The sequence below is a fragment of the Octodon degus genome, unplaced genomic scaffold, assembly GCF_000260255.1.
Source record: "Octodon degus isolate 3935 unplaced genomic scaffold, OctDeg1.0 scaffold00136, whole genome shotgun sequence".
In the NCBI taxonomy this organism is placed as follows: domain Eukaryota; kingdom Metazoa; phylum Chordata; class Mammalia; order Rodentia; family Octodontidae; genus Octodon; species Octodon degus.
Window position 1 is genome coordinate 3,586,034 of NW_004524712.1, and position 10,847 is coordinate 3,596,880.

Below are 10,847 nucleotides of genomic sequence, written 5' to 3' on the forward strand. Positions count from 1 at the left end.
AGCCAAGGTGGGAACAGTGGAGATGGTGAAAAGTGGTTGCATCTCAGTTTTCTGATGGTAAATGAAACAGCAGCTCTGATAGATGGCTGTGAGGGATGAGAAAGAAAGAAGTTGTGGATGAAACCCAGGTTTTGGCCTGAGCAAATAAAGGATAAGCTCTATTTACTGAAGTGAGCTTAACAGAGGGGAGATAAGGACATGGATTTTGGACATATTAAGTTTGAAATCTTATGGAATAATGAGGTTGTGGTGTTAAGTGTAGACATCAGCTGGCTGTATAGATTTGGGGATCAACTGCAAGAGTGTAATGCTGAAGGCTATGACTTCGGGTGTGATTACTAAGCAAAGTCATGAAAGGAGAGAATAGATGGAGTAGGACTCGGGTTCTAAGGCACTACACACTCAATGTTTACAGACCAGGGAACTTAAGAAGAGCCAAAAAAGTAGATGTGACCATAATTTTATACTGCAGTTCCCATGGTTTAAGCTCAAAATATCTGAAAGGATTTAAATACATAAATCTTTCTTTCTTTCTTTCTTTCTTTCTTTCTTTCTTTCTTTCTTTCTTTCTTTCTTCTCTCTCTCTCTCTCTCTCTCTCTCTCTCTCTCTCTTTCCATTTTATATATTTGGTATGGAGTCTCACTATGCAGCTTGGACTCATAGTGATCCTCTTGTTTTCAGTCTTCCCAGCGCTGGGATTACAGGCATGTGCCACCCTGCCCAGACCCAGTTGCAGGCTCAACGAGCTCTGGGGGTGAGACCAGCATAACATACAGGACTGGGGATCAAACCCTGGTCCCTGTTCTTGCCAAAAGAGGTGCTTAGTGCACTGTGCTATCTTGCTGGTCCTTAACTCTTTCCTTTAAGAGGGTATTTTTGTTTACTTTGTTGAAGGTGAAACCTTCAGCAGATGTTACCTAACACAGCAAGCATAAGCCAATGGAAGCCCTCTTCACCAACTAGTGGCACCAGGATGGTTGCATTGTGAGGATCTCCAGATTTAAGCTCATCATCACCACCTCTGTCCTCCTCTTCATCTTCTTCCTCCTCCTATTGTTCATCTAAGGTATGGAAGGGTGCTCCTCATTCTTTTCGTGAATCACAGGACTTAGTGATGAATGAGTCCTCATGTGAATAAAAGTAATGTATTTTAGAAAGCTCAGTAGAATAAGCACTTGCCTGGCAAGCACAGGGTCCTGAGTTCAATCTCTGGTACTGAAAAAAAAAGAAAGAAAAGAAAAAGAAAAAAGAAAGCAATGAGTACATCCAAGAACATGTTTTCAGTTCTCTCACAAGAACAGAGAGATTTTTCCTCAGCCATACCCTTTCTTTGCTCACTACCAGGAACCATAATCCTAGTCAGGTTATACTTCCTAGCACGTGCCACAAAGACCTTCAGACATTATCTCTGTCAATATCACACAGTCTGAAATGACTTGTTAAAATTGCCTTAGTGGTCACTGAGCATGTTCTCTTGAAGGACAAGGAGGAATCAGTTGTGTAGAGTTTAGCTGTCACAGGATTGAGAGAAGATATTTGGAAGTTCATGAGAACTATGAGCATGAGCCCCTCCTTCCTTATCCTTCTACTGCATTGTAACCTCTTTTTATGCTACCTAATATGAACTCTTAGACTAGATTATCTCTGTGGAGACATGAAGTTGTCAGTATCCAACAGAATGAAGGGATGAAATTTAGGTATGATACCTAAAAATAAAATAACTCATATAATCATTGGTTTCTCATCAGTTTTGTGTACTTGCATTCATTTAACATTTTATAACTCGGTGCTGGAGATAAGATAGAATTAGAGGAGTATACACAAAATTGTTCCCAGTCATTATAATTTTTGTTTAAAATTGGATTTTATATTTTCTTTAAATTCTGAATGTATTCCTTAATCCTTGTTGAAAACTACTAAAAGGCAAAAATTAGAGAAACCATAGCCTCACAATCTGGAAAGAACTAATGCCAGTAATTTGAAGTAAAATAGTTTGGACATTAATATTAGATTTTGGAGTACATATATGTACAGCTCATATAATTTGATTCCTACTATAAAGACAATTTTCTGTCCTATCTTTTGAGACAATGATATGGCAAGAGCATTTTGTCACATTATTCAAACCCATTAGTGAAGTAATTTGTAAGGGCCACATAGGAGTTCTTTTATTATAGAGCAGGCAAATGTTTTATTTAGTCCTGGTGGTTCTGAGAGATAGAAGAAATAGTGCTGGAATGAAAGAGTGAGGCTCCGCAGCACGTGTGCAGAATGGAAACCCAAGTCAGCGTGGTACCGATGCTCATGCAAGGTCGTCAGCTGATGCGTGTGTTGGGGCCACAGGGTCAGCAAGCGCTTGTCTCTTCCTCACAAGAGATTCTACAAGTGGTTGCAACAATCACTTTGGTTTGTGTAGTGGCCTGTGATCTTACTAACTTCTCATATGCTCCTTCACTGATCAGCACAAGTGTCATGAAGTAGAGCGTAGAGCTTATGATGTCCAATTGATAGATGAGGCTCGTGGACTTGAAGAACTTGTAATTAGCTACTAAGGAACTCAGTAGAAGCACCTACCCTCTCTGTCCTGCTTCAGCTTTGTTCTGTGTGCCTTGGCTGCTTCCAAGCCCAGAGCACCTCGTTCTGCCAGGAACTGATTCTTAACAGGATCTTCATCTTCTCTCCTATTTTCCTTGCCTTTCACTGCCTCCTGCATCTGGACTCTGCCATTCTCTGAGGAAGAATGATTTCCTTCCTTTTGCTTTGGCCTTTGAATATCCCCCAGGATGTGGCTGCCGGCATTCACTGCACCCAGAGCCCTGTGAAAACAGCCCTCGAAGTGGCCCCAAGGAACAAAGATCAGGCTGTTGTCAAGAGGAATCAGAGTAGAAGCGCAGGAAAGACGGCTGGACAATAACTGGAGAGAAAAAATAAAGTGGGGACCTTGGCAGTCAAATGATGCAAATGCAAACAGTGGGGAAGAGACTGATTTGGGGGGCGGGGAGGTAGCTGGACAAGAGAGATAATGAGAAAGAGGAGGAGGGCTCCTCTCAGCTACCTCAGCATTCTGAGCCATGAGTGATTTTGTTGTTATATTTTAATAGACTTTGGCTCTTTTCCTTTCTCTCTCATTGCATTAGTGGCACCATTCAGATGAGGAAGAAGCAAAAAGGAAAATGGTAATAGTCAATTTAGGGGAGAAAAGAAACCACATGTACAGGAAAAAATCACCAGGCACCAGCACGAAGTCCCACTCACCTTTTCACAAGGCTCTCTCTGCCAGCTGGTGCAGGTTGGACAAAGTGCTCCTCCGAGAGCAGGCAGCACCCAGCAGGGAGGACCGCGGAAGGGCCGGAGGAGTTGGGGCTCAGAGGCCGAGGAGCAAGGACGGCAGCCCGAGGGCTGGAAGAGGGGCAGGGACGCAGAATGCCCAGGGACTGACCCACCATGGACTTCTGTCCGCGCTGTTGGCTGTGGACACCGACTTCTCCCCCACTTGGCTATCGTTGTGATCACATGCTTGTTCCAGTGGGTCAAGACTTTTGTTGCCGGTTGAGTAATTCTTTTTTTTTTTGAGCCAGGGTCATGGTAGGTAGCCAGGCAGGGATGGAACTCTAGTGGTCATCCTACCTCAGGTTTCTGAGTGCTGAATTACAGGCATGTGCCATCATAGCTGAGCAGCCTGATGGTGATGTCAAGATCCCTCACACTTGCATGAGACTCTGGGTTCAACCCTCAGCATCATAAAACAAAAAAGCAAACAAAAGATTCCCCATATCTAAGAGGGCTATGTGGTTTGTTGGCTGTAGTCCCACTCTCCAGAATAAATAGGTACAGAGTAGAACAGAATTACTAATTTTGTTTTAGGTACTCTAATTTATAAAATGCATTATTATTAATCCAAATTTTTATTTATTTATTTGGTTTGGTCTTTTTGAGGCAGGGTTTTATTATGGCCTTAAGCTCACTTTGTAGCCCAGGCTGTTCTCAAACTCACAATGATCCTCCTGCCCTTGCCTCCCAAGTGCTGGGATCGCAGGTCTGTGCCGCCACGCCCAGCTTCAACTGTTTTAATATATATTGACGTGCGCATGATGATGGTGATGACAGGTTGCATTTCTCAGCTCTTACTAGAGCACAGCAACTCTTCCAAGCAAGTTACATACATTACTGCATTCATGCCGTAATTATCCTGTGCCATATACAGTGTCACTCTATAAACATTCATGGAGTCCCGAGAGTGGTGACTTGACTCAGATGTCAACCCAGATTGAAAGTTATTAGGAGATTTTTCTTTCTTTCTTTCTTTCTTTCTTTCTTTCTTTCTTTCTTTCTTTCTTTCTTTCTTTCTTTCTTTCTTTCTTTCTTTCTTTCTTCTCTCTCTCTTTTTTTTTTTTTTGGCAGAACTGGGGATTGAACTCAGGCCCTTGCGCTTGCCAGAGAAGTGCTTATTCCACCGAGCCATCTCCCCGGCCCCCTATTAGGAGATTTGAGCAAAACATGGGACAGGATCTAAAATATTTTAAAGGATCACTGTGGCTGCTTTGTGTGCCACAGAGGGCAGGAACAGAAGCTCAGAGGTCAAGGAGAGGAAGAGCCAAGGTGGGAACAGTGGAGATGGTGAAAAGTGGTTGCATCTCAGCTTTCTGATGGTAAATGAAACAGCAGCTCTGATAGATGGCTGTGAGGGGTGAGAAAGAAAGAAGTTGTGGATTAAACCCAGGTTTTGGCCTGAGAAAACAAAGGATAAGTTCTATTAACGGAAATGAGCTTAACAGAGGGGAGATAAGGACATGGATTTTGGACATATTAAGTTTGAAATCCTATGGAATAATGAGTCTGCAGTGTTAAGTGCAGATGTCAGCTAGTTGTATAAATTTGGGAATCAACTACATGAGTGTAGTGCCGAAGGCTATGGCTTTGGATGTGATTACTAAGCAAAGACTTGGAAGGAAAGAATAGATGGAGTAGGACTCGGGTACTACGTACTACGTACTCAATGTTTACAGACCAGGGAACTTAAGAAGAGGCCAAAAAGTAGATGTAGGAGGACCCACCCGTGAGGTATAAAGAAAACAAACTACACTCTTTGGAGTCCTTACAGCCAATGAGAAAAATGTATGCATCAGGATGAAGGGATCAACCCTATCAAATGCTGCTCATAGAGGAGCAAGTAAAATGAGAAGTAAACATTGTAAGGTGCTTGGACGCCGTGTTGATCACTGTTCACTCACCAAGAGCAGCTTTTATGGAGGTGGGCATAGGGTGCAAGAGCTTGATTAGAAACATGTCCAAGAAGGAGGAGAAGAGAAATTGGGGATAAGACTACCAGGGAATTTTGCTGTAAAGAGGCACACGAAAAAGGGTTGATAGGTCAAGGGATATATGGGTACAACTTAAAGACTTATTTCTTTTCTTTTCTTTTCTTTTTTTCCTTTGGAACCAGGGATTGAACTCAGGCCCTTGCACTTGCAAGGGAAGTGCTTATTCCACTGAGCCATCTGCCCAGCCCCTTAAAGTCTTTTAAAGAGTGAAGATTACTGTGTGTTTGGATATGAATGGAGTGGTCCAACATTGAAGGAGACATGCAGGATGCTATATGGAGGAGAAAGGGTTTCCTTTGAGAATGCTTGATTGGGAATAGGAATCAGAACTGCTGCCCTGGGTTTTGCTGAATTTGGCTGGCTTCAGGCCCTGCCCATTGATGGTTATCATATGAAGAGCAGGATAAAAGCGCAGCTGGGCATGACAGCTCTTAGGAAGGAGACAGAGTGAAGAAGGGAGGGATTGTTGGCTGAGAAGAGAATAAAATTAATGAAGAGATAATCATTCTCATTGATTCTCTTTTATTTTTGACACTGCATAACAGAAAGCACAAAAATCTGAGTATTTTTTCTTTCACTAGCATTTTATTTATCTTTTTACCACAGCAAGCAATCCAGCAAGTATCAACAGGATGTCCTGTAACTCGGTTCAGTCTAGCACTGTCTTCCTTGACCTACAATCAGATGTCACAAACCCTCCACTTCTGATGCCACTTCTGGCCTCTGAATTTCTATGTGGATGACCATAAGTTGGATGTTCCATTGACCTTTTCTGATTCTACCATCTGGAATATGTTCTATCATGTACAGAAATTGCTCTGAAACTTCAGCGAAGACCCTTACATACAATAACAATTTCTTATAAGGGATAATACAAAGGATACAGATGCACATCAGGATTTGTGGAGCAAAGTATGAGGGAAGAGATACAGAGATTTTGTGCTTTTGGGACATACCACCTTCTAAGCACCACCCTAGTTCTGCAATCAAAATAGCTCTCCATACTCTGGAATTTGGGTTTTTCTCAAGGATGCTTCATTATGCGTGCATAATTGACTTATTTACTGGCTAATGGTAAACAACTCAACCTTTAGCCTTTCTTCCCTCCAGGACACTATGGCTCAAAGTCTCAAGCCTCTGATCACAGGCTTGGTTGTCTTCCTGTGGCAAATACCTCAGATCCCAAGACTGACCAGAAGTCCCTAGCTTTCAGCTCACTATTAGATATAAAAAGACACTTAGTGTTTTACAAATCCAAAGGGTTAAGGAGATGGGTGCCAGAAAAAGGGTTAAAGACCAAAATATAGTTTCTCCTTCCAAAGCACAGCATGACACTCACTAACTATTGTATGGCATAAAATACATCATGGAGAATAAGCATGATGATCTTCTCTTTTTCATTAGATGCTTTGGGTTTTCTCCCCAGTGGCAAGCATATGTAGCTGACATATTGTGCTGTCTCTCACGCCATGCCATTGGCTTCTTACTGGGCCTGAGTGTGGTGCCTGTGGGTTTGACTGTGTCACAGGAGAGCATCATAAAGCTACTGATGCAAAATGCTCTCGGAGCCAGTGGCCTTTTGGGATCTAGGCATGAGCACTGTATGCCATTCTCTGGGTGAGCTTTATTTGGGTCTGGTGATGCAGAATAAATTGCCCACTTCGTATCTGAGATTCCCATGGACTTCACAATGGTGAGTATGAACCACAGCTTACACAAGGACAGAAAGGCCACAAGAAAAAGAGAACGTGGAAAGCACAAATTCATTGCAAGGAACTGCTCTTGGGAGCAGCTGTTACTGCATTTGAAAGAGCTATTTATTTTAATTGAGGGGTGTCTTTGTGTGAGACCCTAGGAGACCTTCGCATGCATGATGTCATGTGGTCCCACATCACTAGGGAAGGAGCCAGGTAGAGCTGCTATAGTTTTGCTAAATAAATGAAACTGGGTCGTAGACTGAGTTTGCTTCTCTCAAGAACATTCTGAAGCAATCAGTCCTCTAAAGCCTAGCTTTCGCAGCTCAAAAGAGTAACCATGCGGAGACAATGCAGTTGGATGACTCTTCACATAATAAAGGCTAGAAGTAGTCAGAAGAACACTGCTCTTCATGTAAATTTATACCCACGTAAATAGGTTAACAGGGTAAAAAGTGCCAGAGATGAGGACAAGCCAAGATTCTTTTGAAAGTGACATAGAACAAGGGCTGTAAACCAAGAATATACCATAATATATATATATATATATATATATATATATATATATATAGTCACTGACTGAGTGATCTTAATGACCTTGAACAGTTTACAACCACTCTGGATCCCAGCTCCCTCATGTATGAGGAGATCAGTAATTATTCCTCTGCTTACTTTGTAGAGTGGTAGTGATCATGTTAGATGACAGATATGAAACTAATTTGCAAAGTGAAGATATGTTCTACAAAGACAGTGACTTTGCTTCCCATAATTTATGCCCAGTATCTGAAGTCTAGGTCCCCTCTTGAAGAAGAATTCAGTAAATCTGTAATGTGTGATGTGGAGTTCAGGCAGAATGCTTATCACTGTGCTCTCGAATGCTTGCCTGTTTCCTTAGGCAGGGCTTATTTCTGCTTGGGGAGCTGGAGCATTTCTCCTCCGATTCCCACTTCTGCAAGAGCATGCCTTTCACTGTCCTCAAACTAAATATTCACTCTTGCCTACTATCAAAGCTATTCTGAGACAAAGCAGAGATCACAGTTTATGTCTTGGGGTTTTAATATCCCCCATTTGTATGGACTGAATAAATTGCAGTGCACAGAAAAAAGTAAGCAGTTTGCATTGCATCCCTGCCTCTGTCTGTTGTGGTAAAGTCCCAGTGCCTCAGCATTCAGATCTAACCTTTAGGACAGGATTATCATTATGTTAAATCTTTGTTGCACAAACTATCATTTTCAAGTCCTACAAACAGTTAGACTATATATATATATATATATATATATATATATATATATATATATATATAATCTATTTTATATTATATCAGGTATTAAGTATTACTCCCATTTCAGAGATGAAGGTTTCCATCAAGGTCACATAGTAAATCTCCACTGCTACAGAATTTCCAGTCTTGGTGCATCTGACTTTGAAGCCTGCTTTGATTTTATTATGACAAGCTGTCTTCTTCCTTTCTGCCTCAGGGTTGTCACAGCAAAGTTCTGGTGCTGAGCTCTAATGGAAAGCCTGATTTTGATGGCCTTATGGTAAGGCAGTGAGAGAACGCTTGGGGAAACGTGGGCCATTTGCATGATGTCACCATAATATGTGCCATATTTGGAGCTGCTCCCCTCATGACACAAGGCCGGGATTTGGGAATAAGAGAGCAGCCTTCCAGCTTTTACAGAGGGAGACGTTATCGGTGACAGAAGGAGAGTAGTGTGTTTCCTTAGGGAGTTGCGCCGGCTGTCACTTACAAAATAAAGGAAAGCCACCATCAGGTAAGGGAGAGGTGACCTCCACTCCTGTACTCAAAAGAAAGAGATTGGAGAATAACCCAAGAGAAGGAGTTAAGGAAATGCATGCAAATTGCACCCCCCATGGTAGGCCAGGGCATGAGTACTACTCTGGGTATTTATCTTCCTAACAGTGGCTTCCATCCTTGTCACTGCATCTGTATTAGTTAGTCACATTGCATTTGTCTTACTCTTGCAAGCTTACTTTGTGGGATGTGCTTTATTCCCATAATTCTCAGAACTGTTATTTCTGTGATTTATTGCCCTTTGGTGTTTATCTTACCTTCCCAGTTTTACCTTTCCTTCAAATGTGGTCTAACATTTTAGAATTTGACTTTCTGTATTTCTCTAAGAGGAAATTTATCTTCTTCTCATATTTATTTCAGCATTTGTCTTGTTCTTTCAACATGTTTCATTCTCAGAATTTATCTCTCTTATTTTGAAAATCTGTCTCAGAATGCAGTCTTTGTCTTTTCCCAACTTGGTCTTTATTTATTTAATATTTTACATCTTTTCTGTGTTTTCTGAGCCTCAGCTTTCTGAAGGGACATTTAGAAAAGGCCTGGCTATTTGCAGCAGGCACGGATGCAATGCAAACTGCTTAATTTTTTTTATTCTGCCCACTGCAATTTTTCAGTCCATACAAATGGGGGATATTAAAAGCCCAAGAGATAAACTGTGATCTCTGCTTTGTCTCAGAATAGCTTTGATAGTAGGCAAGAGTGAATATTTAGTTTGAAAACAGTGAAAGGGACGCTCCTGCTAAGAATACAACCCGTTTTTCATTTTTCTTATCAGCTTTGGAGGGAGGGCAGGTCTACTTGAGTCATGTTTCTGTAATTTTCTTTTTGACAGATCTGGACTGCTACAGGTTCCTCAGCAGTGACTAGAGTTATAGCATAAGCATTTTCCAGACTTTTAATGAGTTTTCAAATGCATGGGCTAGAATCACCATTTTATCAAAGATGATGGTAATGCCAATTACAGACATTAACATTTCAATGGCTCCCTTTGTAGGTTATTGGGCACATCCACAAGTTTCTCTCTTGTGATGCTCACAATAATTGTGTACTTCAGGACTGCTACCCTGTTTATTAGGGAACCTGAGATCTGAGGACATGAAGTCACAGCTAATAAGTGGTAGAGTTAGTGTTCACATGAATTTCCTCAACCCTCATTCCATAGTCTTTCCCATTATCTATCATGTATTTATATTTATTTGGGTCTGTAGTACTGGACCCACTTTGACAAACCACTTCACATTCTTTAGACTTTCTTTAGTGGACTTCCTCACCTGGCTTCTCTTAGCCTAAATTTTTCTTCCATCTGCCATAGTACATCTTCTCATAACTGTACTTTCAAAAGTACACACAACTGGCAAAGATTCCTAGATGAGTGGGCTGTGTCTCTTAAGACCTTCTAATTCCACTGATTTCCTATCTGTCTTGACACTCTCCACTCTAGAGAAACACTTCATTCTTTTTTGATTGTCTAACATTCTCTCTGACAGTTGACTATAGAAGTTTCCAGAAAGGAGTTGGTTAAAGCATCCCATTCTAAAAGCGGACTCCCAGGCTCACAGTGATCATAAAGTTCAACTCGACTTTATGGTGGTACTGACACCCAGACCCAGCCTCCTTTCTGCTCTCTGCCTTTAAGGTTTCTCTGGGCTAGGACCTGCGCTTTCATAGGGACTGGGACTCTGTTAGAGACCCTGCTGATGTCTAATATATATCCAACTGCAACCCTGATGTTTCCGAGCAATTGGAGGAGCCGGCATGCTGCGATCAGAGAGCACCACTGTGAGTACACTGCTACCTCTTGACCTTGTTCTGGGGACAGCTGTTAGGGAGTTCCATGATCATGCCAGCTAGGGCACTGATGTTCAAAGTCTTAACACAAAATTCCAAGTCACTGCAAAGGGAAACTTGGTTGTGAATATCTCAGGGCTGCTTTTGTTTTCCTAGGCACATACTACATGGCGCTCACCAGCTGCCTGGTGCTCTGATGTTGCAGCTCTGCCCTCACGGGTCATCCCACG